General features: G+C 41.8%; 2 protein-coding genes across 2 annotated transcripts in view; both read right to left on the bottom strand.

Annotated features, from left to right (window-relative positions):
* The window catches only part of LOC126959657 (alpha-1-antitrypsin), a 401225-nt gene that overhangs the window by 41751 nt on the left and 340561 nt on the right, over nucleotides 1-18913 (bottom strand). The gene's annotated exons all lie outside the window — the stretch shown is intronic.
* DDX24 (DEAD-box helicase 24) overlaps nucleotides 1-18913 on the bottom strand; it is a 463245-nt gene that overhangs the window by 382678 nt on the left and 61654 nt on the right. The window lies entirely within an intron of this gene.

The raw sequence follows: 18913 nt of genomic DNA, 5'->3' as shown, positions 1-18913 counted from the left end.
TATTTTGTCATAGCAGCCAAAACATACTGAGACAGGCTGCTTTAACAAATTACCATAGACTGAGTGGCTTAAACAAAAGCATCTACTTTTCATAGTTCTAAAGGTCAGAAAGTTCAAGATCAAGGTCCCTGCAGACCTGGTATCTGGTGAGGGCTACTTCCCGTTGTTCAGATGGTCGTCTTTTCCTGGTATCCTCACGTGGCAAGAGTAGAGATAGAACAAGCTCTGTTGTTTCTTCTTATAAAGGCTCTCATCCCATTCAAGAGATTCCATCCTTATGACCTCATTACTTTGCAAAGGTCTCACCTTCTAATATTATCATATTGGGGATTGGGATTTCAACATTTAAATTCTGTGGGGACACAAATATTCAGTTCCTAATAGGGGATTAGAGGGCAGGCTTCCTGAATTGCTGAATTTGAAGAGTTTTTTTCCCAAAGAGATGCTTAACTGTGTAACCTTACCCTGCATTAAAATCCTGGTACAACTGCTGCATACCTGGTGCCAGTACGAATGTCCCGTCTCCAACCTTTCAGCTGACCTTGATCTCCTGTGCTCCAAGGCAGCTTCTTAAAAATTTCTGTGTTCTTCTGGAGCCCAGTCTCATCCTGCCTGCTTAGTCTTAGCAACCAATGGCACCTGCTACTCTCCTGAAACATCTGAGTTGGTCAGGCAGGGCCAATCTCATTTTCCCCTTCTTACTCTTCCTAACTTCCCTGTTTTCATCTTCCCAGCTTCTCTCCAGTTTGGGACATGTATTGTCCCTTTAAGGTGACTTCATCCTCTAGAACTGTTAATGCAACCTCCTCCAGACCTTGTTCTTCCAGATTTCTTGTCTCTCTGTTTGTTTCAGTTTTTCATTATTACATTATTACAGCAACACCTGCGTGGAGCTGTGGAATGAACAGAGAGAGCCCTGATGCAAAGCCTAATAAGGCACTCTCTCACACAACACAAAGGCATTACCTCTGTCATCCACAGTTGTGATAACTTTACGAATAACCTTAACTCATCTCTTTCATTTGTCAACAACTCTTGAGTACCTACTATATCCTAGGTGATGGAGCTACCGAAATCAACTATGCAGATGTCCTTTCTATCAGATTGGAGCTTAGAGGGTTACAGGAGAGACAAATTAGAAAAAAAATCACAAATGTACACATAATTGAAAATTGCTATGGTAAGTGCTATGAAAGAACAGATAAGTGTTTTGAGAGTTTAAGAGGATGCAATTTAGACTGTTTTGGCTCACCGAAGGGATTCTTTTTAATAAAATGAATTTATGTAGGCAAATTGGAAACCTAAAATGTAATATAAAACATTATATAATAAACAAGGGGGAAAGTCACTCATTAAAAACAAATTTTAAGACAGTAAGCCATTTTCATAAAGTTTCCTTTTTTCTCTCAAACTGTGTGAGCATGTATGCTGAAGGGCTGCTAATCCTGTTAAACACTGTGGTCCTAACTCCATCTTTCAGTAGCTTATATATTTAAAATTCGGAAATATATACATACAAAGACTGGAAAGATACAAATAGATAGATTAATAAAAATAATATGGAGTTAACCAGCCAGCTGCATCTCACTTCTTAATTATATGGAGATTGTATTTAGAGTGTGTGATGGGATATAAGCAGTTTCTAAGCCTCCTCTACATGTATTCCTCAATTCCCGGGCTCAGAATATTCAGGAAAATATTTACTATCTTCTAAACCTCCCCCTTCTCCTGTGTTTGAAATCTTCATGAACACCTCTGCATCCAGCCTTTTGTACAAGTCAGACAGAAACCTGAGAGTCATCCTGGACTCCTGGCTCTCCCCACTGTCATCAAGTCTTCTTGACACACTGAAAGTTGTGCTGCGGCATAATCACTGTCTCTGTTTTAAGTATTAAAATTTTAAAAAATATTTGAAGGAGTAATTTGAGGTCTCAGATAGTGACATGTTCCTCCAGATAGTATTTTGTTGTTGTTGTTCATTTCTACCAGGTGTTTGGGAGTATTATTTAGGCTGCAATAGGTCTCGAAATTATACTTGGATCACCCTAAATCTCACGATAAAGTCCTTTGTGATCCCACATCAGGCCCCCTGGCTTACCAGGACCCCCCTGCCATTGCAGAGTCTGGACTTCAACTTATGTCCATTGAGCTTGTCCATCCTGGTTATCAAAAATGTCGCTCAGACGCTCTCAGCAGTGTCTTCTAAAACAGCAATCTTTCCCACATTAGCAAACATTCATTTAGTAATGGTGGCCCCAGGTTATCTTTCTGGATTTTTATCCTTTTCTGGAACTTAGCTCAATAAACCTCCATATCCTGTTAGCTTTTCAATGCTTTAAAGGTCTTTGAAAAGTATTTAATCTAGATCTTTTCATTGTGTTTAGTTTGAGGGTTGATTCAAATGATGTGTTCTATCATTATCACAAATTAAAGGTTTATTTTGCTTATTTTTTGCTTGTTCATTTATTTATTTATTTTTATTTTTGAGATGGAGTCTTGCTCCGTGGCCCAGGCTGGAGTGCAGTGGCGTGATCTCGGCTCACTGCAAGCTCCGCCTCTCGGGTTCACACCATTGTGCTGCCTTAGCCTCCTGAGTAGCTGGGACTACAGGCCCCCGCCACCACGCCCGGCTAATTTTTTTTGTATTTTTAGTAGAGACGGGGTTTCACTGTGTTAGCCAGGATAGTCTCGATCTCCTAACCTTGAGATCAGCCCACCTCGGCCTCCCATAGTGCTGGGATTACAGGCGTGAGCCACCGCGCCCGGCCGTTCATTTATTTTTAACTGGGCTATTAACTCTGGTTGTTCCAAGAAGGTGAATTTACAGAATGAGAGTTTTGCTTCTTGTTTTATTTACCATTTGTGTATTACTTTTATAATTACAAAAAATCATAATTCCAAAATTTAAAGACAAAATATACGCAAAGGATTAGCATGATGTTGGGCGTATAACCACTGCTCAAAATACTATCTTTCCATTTGCTGGTTTCCTTTTCTTTTCATTCACCCTCTCCCTCATCACCACCAGGACTTCTGTCTTTTGAGGTCTTGCTCCCTTGGGGCCGTGAACCCATCTCTGTCACAGGAGCCTCACTCCTGCTCTCCTTCCTCACTGCACAGCCCCAGTCTTCAAGCGTGGCGCAGACCTTACCCTTACCAGGGCCCACAGAAATGTATGTCCCTTGAAAGACCTAAAATGACATGGCAGTGTCTGAACACACGGGGGCGCGCTAATCACCTCGCTTTAGAAGACGTCCCACAGCTCTACTGGGAGTCAACACTCGGGCAGCCTGGCCGTCATGGAGCTAACTAAACCCGAAATTCATCACCCCAAAGGCTGATTGTATTGAGTCTTTGCCACGCTCTTCTGGGGTGTGTTTACCAAACACCACTTTAGTTTGTGATCTCTGCGTGACAATGACAATGGCAAGACTTGAAACATTGGAAAGTATTTACTCCAGGAAGACTCCCAGAAACAAACTTCTAAGCACAAGTCCTCTGACAGTCCCCAGAAAGTATACTGAAGATTCTCCCGGCCTTCCCTGTGGTTTCAAATGCAGCTTCCTTCCAGTGCACATTACAGGACCTGCCTGTGTTCTCCTTTGGTGAATCTTGCAGCATTTACATTTTTCTACTCGCTTTTCCATTTAATATCAAGTTTCATTCTATTTGGTATTTGTTTCAGAAGTTTGGAAGCCAGGAGGAAAGATATAAATCACAGATAAAGGAATACTTCTGTGATGTCCTTTCCCAAGGTAGGGGCACATTTCTGGGCACGGTTGGTGGATGTTCACTTCTTTGAGGATGCAGGAACCTTCAGGGAATGTCCTCTCTCAAGCACATCAGGGATTTACTTTCATTTAATTAACACTTGCATAGCACCTACTGTGCACCAGGCACTGTCCTAGACGCTTAACACTTTAACTCCATTATTTCCTCACAAGGGAGGCAGTACATGGTAGATGTATTTCGAAGAAATGTCCAGAGCACAATTGTCTCCTCTGGCTGAAAGCAAAATGGAGCAGGTGGCAGATGCTTTGCAGGTCAAGATGCTGACTCAGGGATCAAGGCTGTGGAGAGCAGACCATGTGACTGGTGCCGCCAGTGACTGCATGACACTAACTTAGGAACCATCATGATGTGGATGGGACATGGTTACAAAAGCCAGATCAAGTCAGCGTGTCAGAATCCCGAGCAAGGTCTTAAGAACGGACTGTTGGTACCAAGAATACCAAGAAGGGCATTGATATCTAGCTCAAAGATCTGAGTTAGAGCCAGCCAAGGGGCCAGGCTGACAGGAAATCAAAGGGGACTGGGTGGGAGGTGAAGTCCCTCCAAGAAAAACTAGTTTCAAACTTAGGTCTGCAGGAGCAAAGCAATTTGGGGGTATAAGTGCAGGGAATAGTATTTCAGAACCTCTTTTTCAGAATTCTGTGCACTAAAATAGCATTCTAGCCTACCATTTTTTATACTTTTTCTGAAACTGACTTATTGTAAGACCTAGAACCTAGGAATAAAATAGAATATTCAAATAAAAGAAAGCATCTTAATTTATACACAGTGCTAGGCTCTTTCTAAATTGCAAGTCACTACTTTTATCTGAGAGTTTTAAGTCAGCGTATAACTTTCTTATTTTCTCCTGAGTCTGATATGAGGTCAACCAATTTTACTGTGGGGATAAAGAAGGGTAAAATATTAAGAGAAAAAGCAGCAGGGGCCATATCATCTAGAAGTATGTGGTTCCAAGAAACAAACTGGTGATTCTCCTAGCCATTTCCATCAATGTTTCCAAGAGGGACTTGGTTTTACTGACCTTTTCCGACTCTGCTGCACCCAGGAAACTTACTTTCTGCCCCTGTTTTTGAATCTGGGCACAGGAAAGAGAAGTCAGACAGGTGTTTAGGCTCTTTCAAATGCCATCTTAGATTATATTCAGAAGGCAAACAGATACTGCTAATAGGTTATCAGTAGAGGGAGGGTGAATGGTCAGCCATGGAAAGGGACATGGTTTTAGCTGGTTTGCAGGCTTTTGTCTTTGAATTAGTTTTTTATTAAAATAATTGGGTTTCTTTATAATTCTGACTTGTTGAAGAACTAATCTGTGATAATGTTTCTGTGTGTCAGTTATCATTTTACTACCTCTCACCTCCAAATTCACCCTTTGATATGTCCTCAGTGATAACGGAAGGGCCTCCTTCAAGCATTTCTTCTTCACGGTGAGCATGATGTTAAGCACTGGTGCCTCATGTCCCTCTGCTAGCTTTCTCCTGCAGCATTTGGTCTTCCACGGCCTATCTGATGCTACGGCCCTCCTAACATGGACAGCACATATCCTTCTGTCTGCATCAGAGCCCCTACTCCCTCCATATGCCTGAATAACCAGCCACTGACTGTGGCCTATGCGTGCCTTCGAGGGTTGCTTCCCGCTTACCCAGGGACTGTGGACCAGTTCTGGCCTACTAACACCAGCAAATGTCTCTGACACCCAGTGTGTTGCAATAGCCCCTTCTCCAGTGAGGTCTGATCCCCTTGTAAAGTGGAACCTCCCTTCCAATTTTGTCCTTTAGATATTCTCCATCAGCCCTAGAATATTCTATAGAGTTCTCTTACATATTACAGTTACTCTTTTACCATAACTTAATAATTCTTTATATAGAACTCCCCTTGTTTCAATCACAATATGGTTTCTGTCTCCTGATTGTTCCTAAATTAATACAGAAATTCACATTTAATTAGCCCTTATTACGTTCCAGGAAGTTCATATATGCTATTTCACTCAAGGCAACGACGTGGTGTAGGAGAGTGGATCAAAACACAAGCTTTGGAACCAGGCAGTTCAGTACTTCAATTCTGGCTCCAACTTTTACCATCTCTGTGACGTTTGGGTACAGGACGCTGTGGTGCTATACCCAGATGGCCTCTCAGGACTAAATTTCTCATTTATCTGCCAACAGTATTAGCTGCTGACAGCTCATGGTTTTGTTTCTCTCTGAAAATGGTTTTCTACTGAAGGAAGCTGCTATGCCCAAAGTGACAACCCCTCTGGGGATAAATCTGCACCAATGATGGATTGATGTGGGGGTACAAAGGCCCGCTTCTCTTTGATTTCATTTGGCATATCTCCATTACAGAGTATCCCGTGCAATCTGACATTGCTGTTACCATTACATTGAAGTTTCCTTTGGTTCAAACTTGTTTTTCTTGCTCCTTCACAGGGGTTGTTCCTGAGGGTGTTCCCTGATAAACTTCTTGCATGCAAATCTGCATTTTCCAGGAACCTGAACTGCAAGCTACTGAACGGCTCTGAGCTTCTGTTCTTTTACCTGTAAAAGGAAGATGATTATTGCAACCATGTCAGAAATTATCGTAGGAGTAAAGGAGATAAAACATACAAAGTGTTTGGCTAAGTACCTGACATACATATTTACCACTCAAAGGGATTCGTTATTAAGATCATTAATAAAATGGAAGCATCTTTATTCCCATTTTACAGACAAAGCAACTGAGGCTCAGAAAATTTAAGTAACCTGCCAACATTACGTATTAAGTAATGGGGCTGGGATTTAAGCCTGTATGTAGATATATACTTTTTCCTGCTGCCACTTTATACTGCCTCTGGTTCTTTTAAGCTACTTGGTAGAAATTTTGATTAGAATCGAAAGTTTCCAGAGGAAGCTGGGAAGGGCATGTAGAAGCTTGTCTTTGAGGTTTGTGAAAAAATGTGTGGAAATCAGCTTAAAAGCAAGTAGAAAGAAGACCCATATGTACAATAGATCTGTGATAGAGCCTTCTGTGGGAATCCAACTAAAGAGTGATAAGAGTGATAAAGCACTGCAGTTAAACAAGCCCCCCCACACCCCACCACCAGAAGCCAGTGTTTGAGTCTGCCCAACAATGCAGAAAATTAAAGTTGAACCAAGGTACTTCCCAGAAATTTTAATGGTTTTCAGGTTATTTTTAACTACTTGCCAAATCATTAGAACTAGATTTTAAAAAAGCCATTAGAATTTTTGTTCTTTACACAATTTGCACAACCCCACTGGCAGCTTATCTTATCCTTTTTCCACTGGAGGATAATGGAAATAATCATTCCATTTGTAAATAACTCTCCTGAGCACCTTTGGTTGAGAGTAGAAGGAGCATAAGATGAAAAGTAAAATGAATAAGAAACACTTTCTGTAGAATTGAAAACCTGCAGGAAACAACACATTTAAAAAAAATTTTAGCCAGAAAGGGTGGTTCCAGCCCTCAGTAGCCACACTGCTGAGCGTTATTGTTACCAAGACACTGTGGGCTGAAATCTCACCACTGGTCTCTGGGCAGGATAAGATTCAAGAGGAAATAAATGAAATCTTCTTGGACTCCTCTCTCCACTTGTTCTGTTAGAGACTCTGCAGGTCACTTCAAGAAAGTAGCCTTGCACTTCACATTGACCGCGAACCATCTTCACACTGACCAAGTACATTGGCACAAGCATAATTCGCTGCTCTGAATCCCATACTGGGGGTAGGAGAGGCTGGGCAGCGCCATGGAGTGCAGACAGGCATCTTCTACCTGGGAGAGAAGGTTGTTCTCCCAGGCTGAGTCAAGGGGGACTCAGAGGCTACCAGCATTCATATGACTGAGGATAAAAAAGAACTTCTAAGCAGGAGTTGTTTTGTACACAAAGTCACCCCTCTCTATGGATGCACATGAATCGTGCCTCTACTGATTGGAGTCTTTGGACCAGGAGAGTAAAACTCCCATCTTTGAAGTTTTCGTCCAAGTCTACCTTTTGCTGAGACCACTTGCTTTACTGCTATGCCCTCACCCTGCTTGCAAATCCAAACTTCAAGAAGTTCCCTTCTTGAAGTTTGGCCCTGAGAGAGATAAATTATTTTGAGGAAACAAAGTAATCATTGTATTTAAATGGCTTGCATTATAGAGCTGGAAAATCCAAAAGAAAAAAACAAAAAAGTTGTTAGACACAATTAACATGCTCAAAATGTTAAAGCAGTCAGTTATGAAGTTAGTCAATAGTTTTCTCACTTATAGTTTAAAAGGCAGCCAGAAAATGGAAGACAAGATCTTATGCACAAAAGGAACGAAATATAGAAAACATCTAAGAATGATATTAACAAGAAATATGCAGAAGCTTTAGAAGAAGAAAAAAGAAAACTTGGGCCACAAAAAGATGAGAGTAAGAGAAGAGATTCACTATGTTCTTAGATCAGACGACTCTATGTACATATAATGTAAATTTCTCTGAATTGATTTTTATATTCAGTGTCAATCCTATCAACATGTTTGTAGGATTTTTTTTTTTTTTTTTGGACTCTGGACAAAGGGATTCTAAGACTCATTTGGAAGTGTTACAATGGAAGAGATCCGAGTTACCCTGAGTTACCAGCAGCGAATCCATACGTGTCTGCAGTAACTTCAATTCTTGCCTCCTCAGAAGAAAGAATTCTCCAGCGGGGCATGAAGCAGAAAAAGAGAGTGAGGAGAGCTCCAGAGCAGGAGTGGAAGTCTATTAAAAATGCTTTAGAACAGGAAAGAAAGGAAAGAGCCCTTTGAAGAGACCCAAGTGGGCACCTTAAGGTCAAAGAAAGAAAAAGGAACTGCCTTTAACCTTGATCCTAGAACTTTATAGTCTCATCTCTGTCCCATGATTCTTCTCTTAGGGTAGGCTTCCCGCCTGCCCAGTGCTTTCCTTACCCTTTGGAATTGAGCACACGCAGTTGTGTTTAGGGAGATATATTCTTGCCCATCTGAGACTTTCTTCTCTTTTCCCGTGGTGTGTACCTGGGAGGTCATACTCAGCCATGTGCATGTCCAGGAAGTTGTTTCTCGCTGGGGTCTACATTCAGTTAACATTTTGATGTTAACAGGTGTGGACTGTCAGGAAATAGCCTCTTCCTGGTGCCAGCTGCCAATTTATCACTTTTAGAGAGGCAGTGCGATAATTTCCAAACCATCACCCGACATTTCTAGTGGGTTGGTGCGAGACCCCTCTCTTGCCCCCCTCATGCCTATCTACCTATAACAGAATTATTTCATTAAGAAATTGTGGAAAATCTTTTTAAAATAAGAATAATATGAAGGACTTCTGTTAATACATCTGTAGTAATTAACACATGAAGTACCAGGGTACAGGACCACAGACACCCTAGCCAACAAAGAATCACTTTGAAATAGATTCAATAGATATACTTGAAATAGATTCAAGTGTACATAAAAACTTGATTTACAAATAATTATAATTCAAATCAGCTATGGCTACCCAGTTGATTTAATACAACTCATTTGGAAAATAATCTGGAAAACATGCTTCAATATCCTGTAAATTATGTATCTTTTGAGTGAGCCATTTTAATTCTATGCTTGCATTCCAAGGATATGTATCTTGGGTTTTTTTTTTCTTCCAAAGACTTTATTTTTTAGGACAGTTTTAGGTTCATAGCAAAATTGAGAGGAAGGTACCAAGATTTCCCATATACTCACTGGCCCCACTAGTGCATAGCCTCCCACATTGTCAACATCACCACCAGAGAGGTGCATCTGTTATAACAGATGAACCTGCCTTGACACATCATAGTCACTCAAAGTCCATAATGTACATTAGGGTTCACTCTTGGTGTTGCACATTCTGTGGGCACACATATATGTGCAATATATAAAGTTGTACATTATACTTGTTGGACAAACATATAATGACATGTCTCCATCATTATAGTATCATACAGAATATTTTCACTGCCATAAACATCCTCTGTGCACTGCCTATTTACCCTCACTTCAATCCTAGCAACCACTGAAGTTGTTTTTTTTTTTTTTTCCATGTCCACAGTTTTGCCTTTTCCAGAACATCATATAATTGTGTTATCGAAAGACCACGGGTTTGATCTAGGTCCTTGTTGCTGGCTACACAGAAAGCCAATCACTGAGGCAATGAGTATTGCCAGGGAGGAAGGCTTTTTATTTGGGTGACATCAGTCAGAGAGATGGGTGCCAACCCTCAAATTCATTTCCCTTAACTGACTGACATCTGGAGTTTATATAGCGAGGAATGTAGCTATGCGCAGGAAAACAGGAATTAGGGAAGGATAAGGAAGCAATCATGATGAATGAGGGGTCTGTGTCTCATTGTCTTGATGTGGTGATCTGGTGAGTTTCAGTTCCTGGATTGAGGGTCAGTTTCCTGAGGAAGGAACTCAAAGGTAAGTTTCAAGTTTTAAGATTGGAAGATCAATTTTTAGATTTATTTGAAAAATTGTAAACATTAGTTCTATGAGACAATTGGGTTAGTTTCAGTTGGAATCAAACAGTATGTAACTTTTCAGGTTGGCTTCTTTCACTTAGTAATATGCAATTAAGGTTCCTCTGTGTCTTTTTATGGCTTAATACCTAGTTTCTTTTTAGTGCTGAACAATTCCATTGTCTATGTGTACTAGTTCTTTTTTTTTTTTTGAGATGGAGTCTTGCTCTGTTGCCCAGGCTGGAGTGCAATGGTGTGATATTGACTCACTGCAACCTCTGCCTCCTGGGCTCAAGAGTTTCTCCTGCCTCAGCCTCCTGAGTAGCTGGGATTACAGGGATGCACCACCACACCCAGTTAATTTTTGTATTTTCTGTAGAGACAGGGTTTCACCATGTTGGTCAGGCTGGTCTCGAACTCCTGACCTTGTGATCTGCCCTTGTGTCAAACCCTGACAAAATGGAGCTTGGGAAGACCATGAAGAGAGAGTCTCATACGTGATGACAAGAAATATCACAAAAGACTGTCAAAACTACAACTTTGCACAAAGACCAGTACAATCTTATAAAAAAAAGTACTTCTGTGACAACATCTGCTCAGCAACTGCCTGTTTAAACTTGGACTGACACTAGCCTTGTTATTGATCGTGGTAACCATAAATAATTATTTCAGAATTGCTTATAAGACTTTCTTCATTTTATCTTTAAAAACCCTTGTCTTCCTTTGCTCCACTGAATATGCCCACAGAAATCTCCATGGCAATACTCATTCCCCAGTAAACTTATCTTTGGAGAATCTGCTTGGTTTTTATTTTGCAAATGTTAGGCATAGAGATGCTTTATCAAGTTGAGGAAATTCTCTTCTATTCCCAGTTTACTAAGACTTTTTATTATGAATGAGTGTTGACTTTTGCAGCAAGAAGGCCCTTGGCAGATGTGGCTCCTTGATTTTGAACTTCTCAGTTTCCAGAACTGTGAGGAAACAAATATCTGTTTGTTATAAATTACTCAGTCTTTGGCATTCTGTTACAGCAGCAAAAATGGACTAAGACACCTACTCTCCCACAACTCCTCCTCAGCCCAGACTCAAGGGAGGAGAGGGGCACTGACCTGCTTCTAGGATGCAGCAATGAGCCCAAGTTATCTTTGTATTATTTAAACATTTAGTAGTCTGAACTTTTAAATGTGTTTTAAATTGGTAGCCTACAAACTGATTTCAGGACTCAGATTTTGGAATTTTGCCCATGGGTGCAAATCCCATGGGTTCAAATGTCAGTGCAAAGATGTGCTCTCATCTCCGGCTCTCTTTCCACACAGAAGAAGGTTCAACCACCTCATCACTTTCTGACATCCCCATATAACTGTTAATACAGTAGTAAGTCAGTCCTTGCCAGAGCCCTTCAAACCTGCTCGGTCATTCCTTTCTCTGACTTTGTGGGAAGGACTTTCTGTTTTACACAAGCAGCCAGAACAGGACAATCACCACATCGCACATTCAGCACGAAGCACTGGGGCAAACGTATTCTTTCTAACTCTGTTTTCTGGTACATTTTTGTCTCACATTCCTTCATTCCTCCACCTGACACTGGCTTTCTATTTCAGACCACCTTAATAGGAGGATCCAAGATTTGAGTTTGGGTTTTGTGGAGAATAGTCTCCTTGGATCTCAGGTATATGTCAGGGGACTCAGCTCAGCTGGCCAAGGTTTTGTGAATGATCTTGGTTCAACGCTGTAGCCAGCAATACAACTGATATGGTTTGGCTGTGTCCCCACCCAAATCTCATCTTGAATTCCCATGTGCTGTGGAAGGGACCCAGTGGGAGGTAATTGAATCATAAAGCAGATCTTTCCTGTGCTGTTCTCTTGATAGTGAATGAGTCTCACAAGATCTGATAGTTTTATAAGGAAGAGTTCCCCTGCACAAGTTCTCTCTCTTTGCCTGCTGACATACATGTAAGGCATGCCTTGCTTCTCCTTGCCTTCTGCCATGATTGTCAGGCTTCCCCAGCCACGTGAACTGGAAGTCCATGAAATCTCTCTCTCCTTTTTTTTTTTCTTTTTGGTAAGTTGTCCAGTCGCTGGTATGTCTTTATCAGCAGCATGAAAATGGATGAATACAGCAACAAACCTTGGATTCCCATTTGCCTTTTTCACTTTGTTCACACATCACCGTTGGGAAACTCCTGGAGAGGTGGTACTGTGATTTGGAGTAGGACACAAGTGCTTCCAGATCCCTGCCATATTACAGTCTTGATGGCACACTGGTTTTTAACACATGCATGAATAAAGACAAAATATAAGCCCTATTCTACAATGTTGAAAGATCCAGAAAAGAGATAACAACATATCTTACTACCAAAGATCATCTCACATAATAAGACATATATATATAAAATATATATTATGTGTATATAGAATTAACTTACAATTTTGGAGGCCAGCAAGCTCAAAATCTGCAGAGCTAATATCTCAATTTGAGTCTGACAGCCAGAAGTTATAGAACTAGGAAGAGCCATTGCTCCAGTTTGAAGGCTATTAGGCAGGAAAATTATCTCTCACGTGGGGGAAGATCAGCCTTTTGTTCTATTCAGGTCTCCAACTGGTTGGATAAGGCTGGCCTGTATTACAAGGGTAACCTGCTTTGCAAAGTCTACTAATTTAAAGATTGATTTCATCCAAAAACACCCTCACAGAAACACCTAAAATAGTGTTTAACCAAAGATCTGGGCACTGCATGGTTCAGTCAGGTGACACATGAAATTACTGTCACGTGGGGTTAGTACAGCCGGCACAGCATTACAGATTGGGGGTTCTTGGCTCTATTAAGAAAGTATCTGGCTTCTGACTATGACAGAGAAGTTAGTGTCAGATTAACTATTTCTTAAGAAAATTATAAAAGACAAATACAATATAAAATTTAGATGGCTGAAGGTACTGGAGCACAATGAGGAATGCTATAACTTAAAAATTGGGAGGAGATTCCAGAGAGAGGAGAACTGCACTGAGGTGAGGCTTACATTTGCTGCTGTTGTTTTCCTGTAGGACTTTTGCTGGTTTTAAGTCTGAGGCATAAAGATGAACAGAAGACAGTCACTTAGAGCAGGAGTCCCCAATCCCCCAGGCCATGGACTGGTACCAGTCTGCGTCCTGTGAGGAACTGGTCCACACAACAGGAGATGAGCTTCAGGCTAGCAAGCAAAGCTTCATCTGTATTTACAGCAGCTCCCCACTGCTCGCATTACTGCCTGAGCTCCACCTCCTGTTACATCAGCAGTGGCATTAGATTCTGATAGAAGTGTGAACCCTATTGTGAACTGTACATGCAAGGGATCTAGGTTGTGCACTCCTTATGAGAATCTAATGCCTGATGATCCGTCACTGTCTCCCATCACCCCTGGATGGGACTGTCTAGTTACAGGAAAACAAGCTCAGGGCTCCCACGGGTACTACTACATTATGGTGAGTTGTTTGATTATTTCATTATGTATTACAATGTGATAAGAACAATAAAGTACACAATTAATGTAATGTGCTTGAATCATCCTGAAACTATTCCTTGCAGCACCGATCTGTAGAAAGATTGTCTTTCATGAAACCAGTCCCTGGTGCCAAAAAGGTTGGGGGCTGCTGGCTTAGAGCCTTTAATAGTGACAATGGGTTGGAGAAACAAAAATTGGAGTTCAGAGTTAACATTCAGAGTCAACAAGTAATTAGGATTCAAGGGATCAAGTTTCCAGATGAAAGATAATCATGATGAAGCAGATGCAATATCCTGCATGCAATTTCCCTTCAAGGTAATTTTCTGCGTCATAAGTGATGCATGTGTGGGATAAGATATCAAGTAATTATGCCAAAGCCACCTGCTAGAAGGGCAGAGATTTTAGCAGCCTCACAGAATGAAAGAGACAAAAATTGGTGTATAAACATGTTAACAGGGAGGAGCCCTCACAAATAGCCCAGACTCTCAGTTGACATCTCCCAAAGATAACATTATAGGGGTAAACCCCAAGAGAAATAAACCAGACTCCCCAAAGGACTGAAATCCATCCTTGGCTGAATCAAAGTAATCTTTTTATACTCGATCTGCCTGAGAAGAAAATCAAATCTCCTCTTGAGGAAGATAGTATTACCCAAAGCCACATAATTTTTGATGCACGCTGTGCGGAATTCGGTGAAAATGACCAGGCATTCCAGGTAACAGAAAAACCAATTAAACACCAAGAGAACAGCATAGAATAGACTATAGAGATTCACAGGTAATCAGATATTGGAGTTATCAAACACAGGATTTAAAATAACCATGACGGTCCTGTGTAATAAGATGGAATAAAATATAAAGAACTTCGTAGAGAACAAAAATGCATAAAAAGAATAAAATAAAAACCCTAGCACTAAAAATTAAAATAACTGAAATTAAAAGTTTTATAGATTTATTTAAAGGCAGATCAAACATAGCAGAAAAGACTACAAGTATAAGATAGGCATAGTAGAAAACATCCAGATTACACACGGGAAGAAAAAAGAATAGAAAATGCAGAAAAGAGCGGAGGAGACATGGTACATCACGAAGACATCTGATATGTGTTTGACTGTCCCGGAGAAAGAAGAGAAAATGGAATCGAAGCAATTTTTAAAGAGATAGTATCTATTTTCCAAAACAGACATCAAGTTGTATATTCAAGGTGTGTGAACACTAACATTAATTAGGATTAAGATTAAGATTAATTAGGATTAATACATGGAAAACTATACCTAGGAATGTCATTTGAAAACAATTGAAAGACAAAAACAAAGAGAAACATGTTAAAGCAGCCAAAAGGAAAAATGGATCACCTGCAAAGGATAATGATAGTAATCACAGATAACTTTTTAACTCAGACAATGAAAGCCAAAATGGGTGACATCTTTATAGCCCTGAAAGAGAACATGTGGCTCTCTAAAATTGTGTGCCCCGTGGAAATATCCTTCAAGCATGAAGGCAGAACAGAGGCGTTTTCACATGAATCCGTCTGGGTTAGGAAAACAGAGACACTCCAAATACTCTGTGAAATAAAGAGTTTTAATATAGGACTTGAGGCTTATATAAGTGTGGGAAGAGAAGGGGTGGGGCAGCTGGAGACACAGAGTCACCAGCCACCGTAGCCAGAATTGGTGGAGTGGGCAGGAAAACAAACAAACATTCAAAGCAAAACTAAACAGCATAAGCAAATAAAATACTTCTATAAAACAAAGCTGGAGGACTTGACATAATATCGAGACTTACAAAGCTAGATTACACAAGGGAAGACAAATCATTCAATAGAATTGTAAATAGACAGTCTAGAAACAGACCCACCCATACATAGAAAACTTTAAAGATCTCAGCTCTGTTCATGGCTAGAATAAAGGGAATAGAAATTTTACAAATATTTTCATGGTCTCTGTGAAACACATAGAACCTTGAGGTGGAATGACAGACACCAGTGTCCCCAGTGATATTTTCATTACTTGGCCCTGTGTGTTCATATAGGCTGGAACTGGCCAGGGCATTAGTCCCAACATTCCAAGCCACTTACCTCCATTCCAGAGTCAAAATAAGTATACCGGGGACTCTATGGCCTTACAAAGATGTTTCAATTCCACCAGAGAGAGCATTGCAAGATCTCTGAAAATATAAATTTTAGATGGCTGTTGACTTATCTTGAAAATGGTCCATTCTTCTAGGTGGTTAAAGGTTGGTTTGGAGTGTAAATACATCTGAAATGTGTGCTTACGGAGACTCATACCTAATTCACAGATGACTGAAGGAGACGTCTTGGGGGGAAAAGGAGAAACAACCCAGTGAACAATCTCTAACAATGATGCTTTTCTAGAGAAAATCACGTGGCTCTCCTTCACGTGGACCTCTGCAATTTCAGCCCTGATCCCTGGGCCAGCATTCCCCCACTTAATGCCATAGTGTCATAGCTAATGTTCCTGCAGCAAGAATGGTTCTGTTATCCCGATGTCACCTTTAGTGCCCAGATAAAGCCCCTGAGGCCTCTCCATCAACACTTTTGGGTTTTGATGTGCTGCCTTCATGGTTTCGCTGGGAGGTAGTTATGTGGCCAGTGACTCCTGGGGGGATTTTGACATTACCTGGCATTGAGCTCTGCTCCGTGGGAGGAAAGAGCACCCTTGACAGTTGGAAGAGCCAAAAGATGGGGCCAGAAGGAAACCTCATTGAGCACCTAGTGTATATAAAGTGCTTAATGTTTCACATTTATGTCTTCATTTGATTTCTACAATTCTGTAAAGCAAGGTTTACACTTTCCATTTTGCAAAAGAACTTGAGGCACAGAGGGGTTGAGCAATGTGTCCAAGGTTGTCCAGCCAGCTGAAGGGTGTAAGATGTCACTAGAGTCCAGGGAGCCTGCCTCAACTGGCTTCCCAAAGAGAAGGGAAGGCAAGAGGCCAAAGAGAGAGAGTGCTGTCTACACAGCTTGGAGTAGAGCGGGGTCTCTCTCACTAAGTTCTCTCCCAAAACTGAGTGTACTTTTATACCATGTCCTTCACCAGGCTGCTTTCTTTCCTGCCTCTGAGTCTTTGTCATGGAATTCTGCCACATGGCACAACTTCCCCTCACAGCATTAAGGTAGAAAAGGTTTTACTATTTATCCTATGCTAGTGTCTGTACCAGAATACAGAAATAAACAACAAAGGGCACATCCCTGTCCTCAATCAGTGCTTCTTAAACCACCAACTTTCCATCCATGCTTCTGGGTCTTTCCCTAGAAAGTCTTCCCCAGATGCTCCTGCTCTTGTGACTTCTTCCCTCTCCTACTTCCTATGACCCTGGGAGTTGGATCCTTGCAGTGTGGCAGCCAACGAGGCATGGCTGAAGGGCTTTTAAGTTGTGCTCACAAAAGGAAGTGTGGCATAGAGATGAAACAAGCGGGCTACGGAGATGAACAGCCTGAGTTCAAATCCAGGCTCCAGATATGCTAGCATGTTGTGCTTCAGTTTACCCACCCGTAAGATGAAGATGTAGCAGTGCCTCCCTCCTCTGACTGTTGGAAATAGTAAGTTTATGGACATCTGTCAATTGCTTATATTGGTGTCTAACATTCAGTGAACACAAGACATGTCTCAATAGTGTGTTCCCTAGGCAGCACTGGGTGCAGAAGGCGGAAGCCTTGAAGGGTTGGTCCATACCTCCATGACACTTAATGAATATCTTTAGACCACTGACTACTTTGGTTTCAATCAAATGCCACTTTCTCAGAAGAGATGACAGGGAGGGATCTTTCAGTTGCAGTTTTCTTTAATCAAGAAGGATGATTGTGGAGACATTGCAGCCTTGGGCTTAAATCCAGCTTCGCCACTGAGCAATCCACTTTGTCACCATCAGGGCCAGCTGCCCCTTCATGTGCACCATAGAGACTTTCCTGGGCATATTCTTGGCCAGTCCTTGCTGACCAGTCCTTGAACAGTCCTTGCTGTTATCATACAGTACGTATTTCACTTACTTGTTTTGTTTAGTGCTGGGTTTCCTCTGCTAGAATGTAAGCCCCATGTAGGCAGGACGTATCATCTGTTTTGTTCACTGCTGCATTCCCAGTGCCTGGCATAGGAGGTGTTTAATAAATCTGCACTGAAGCAGTGGATGCATGTGTTCTGATAGCCCTGCATGCAGCATGGTCGGTGGTCGAGTGGACCGCATGTTGCCATCCTGGCTGGCCCTTACCCTGGCTTCACCCTACTCATTCTTATCTATGCCCAATTGACAGATGACTTCCCCATTACTACTTAGTCCATATCCACATCTGCCCACAGGCCTGCAGCTACTCTCCACTGTCTACAAGACCACGCTCACACCCACTCCACGGGGACCTAAAGCCTCCAGCCTTTTATCTCTGAACACCTCTCTAACACTGCCTTCCACCATGACCCTACCTGAACTTTCCATGGCTGCAAAGCTGGTTTTCTCTCATTTTACTGGAACATACCTTTTCCTCTCTTTACCCATTGCTTTTGCCGATCCCATCTCTCCTCTGGCCTTTCCCAGACTGTCCTACCTTTTTCTCTTTATTTAAAGCTTACCTGGTTTTCAGGATCTGAGCCTCACCTCCTTGGAGTAGGTCAGGAGTTTCCACCACTGTAGCACTTTTTGGGATGGCTCCCTCCTAGATACTCACCACCTATATCCTACCCTCCGGTGTGTCTGGGCACGGAGTTCATTGTAGTGATGGGTATTATCATCCAAGTGGTACACACAGGCAGCTGGGCATCTCTTTTTGCTTCCCCACTAGTTTCAAATGAATGTCTCTTGGAGGGGCTCACATGGGGGAGTAGGACTTTCGATCTCTAATGGAGGCTCCATTGCAACTGAATATGGCCCCCAATTCACCCCACTGACCCTGCCCGATGTCCATCATCCCTCCCGGCCATGTTTGCCCTCCTGCTTTCTTTGGTCTTTGTGTTGCCCTGGGCTCTGATGCTCCATTCTTGCTGCTTGAACTCGACCTCCCTCCAGGTTGACCCGTGATTACGTCGGCCCATCCACACACCTGGTTTTCTACATGGGGTGTAGTTTGGAGCCCTGACGCAGGTCCAACCTCCTCTTGAGGGGATCTAGCCCCTGATGTCTGGGCGATGACATTTTAGGACAATCTCTCTTGTCTGTACAGCACATATTGGCCATTATGAAGGGAGAAA

This window comes from Macaca thibetana, chromosome 7 (genome assembly GCF_024542745.1).
Source record: "Macaca thibetana thibetana isolate TM-01 chromosome 7, ASM2454274v1, whole genome shotgun sequence".
Taxonomy (NCBI): domain Eukaryota; kingdom Metazoa; phylum Chordata; class Mammalia; order Primates; family Cercopithecidae; genus Macaca; species Macaca thibetana.
Note: the sequence above shows the minus strand (reverse complement) of the source record. Positions and strands in the feature narration are given on the sequence as shown.